Source organism: Hipposideros armiger, unplaced genomic scaffold (assembly GCF_001890085.2).
Source record: "Hipposideros armiger isolate ML-2016 unplaced genomic scaffold, ASM189008v1 scaffold_12, whole genome shotgun sequence".
NCBI classification, from domain to species: Eukaryota; Metazoa; Chordata; class Mammalia; order Chiroptera; family Hipposideridae; genus Hipposideros; species Hipposideros armiger.
The window spans coordinates 7304575-7305580 of NW_017731362.1; positions in this window are offsets into that span (position 1 = coordinate 7304575).

Consider the following 1006-nt stretch of genomic DNA (forward strand, 5'->3'; position numbering starts at 1 on the left):
GACTTCAGGTAAACAAGGCCCAGGAGACAATAGCCAGGCTGGGAATTCAGTCTTTCAGGACTCAGCCTCCTGTTTCAGGGCGCTTTTCCAACTTAGGGGAGGTGCCCTTTTCCTAACCTCTGACAGTGCTGGAACGAGTCTTACCTTAGTCACTTACACTCTAATGTGAATACATTTGAGGCCAGGAAACTTTTTCCTTTGTATCATAATTTCAGTCTTTTAAGTATGGAAGTGAAAGGCCTTATTTGCTTTATGATAATTTTAGTCATCAGCAAAGAGATGTGTAAGGGGTGCATAAACAATTGTCCTTGAATCTCACCACTCCTGGTGGGAGGCCAGCCTGGAGAGGGAACTTCAGTCATTTGGGGTACTTTGGGGTCATTTGGGGGTACAAAGGTAGAGAGGAGGGGCTTTCTTCACCCCCCCGCGGGCTTGCCGCCTTACCTGTTCTCTGTCCTGGAGCTGCCAAGGGGTCCCACTCCAGGCGGCTGCTTGGGACAGGCAGCACAGCCTCGATCCCATTCCTGTGGGGCCTCCTGCTCCTGACTCCTCTGTGCTCGGCTCCCTAACTCATCCCGTCTCTGCCTGCTCTTCCGCAATATTCCCCAACGTCCGGAAGCCCATTCCCCTCGTGCTTCTCGCTCCTCGGGCCACCTGTCCTGTTTCGGTTTCTCCACCCACCCACGCTACCTCATGTAGGTACAGCTGTTTCCCATCCATGAAGTTACCCAGGTGGGGCTGACTGGAGTGCCCGAGGCTCTCAGCCTGCTGGCCCCTGGATGCTAAAGTAAAGAGGAGGGGGCTGAATTCTCAGTGGGGGGCACAGGCAAGATCATAGATAGGAGCGAGCAAAGTGAAATTTGGCCTGGCACAGGGGAAAGTGGGAGCCCGGGTCATCAAGGAGCATCAGGCTGAGGTGTGTGTGGTCGCGGGAATAGGGCAGCACCGAGTGGGGAAAGCTGTTGGCAATAATTACAGGTCCTGGAATACATAAGAAAGAGAGGGG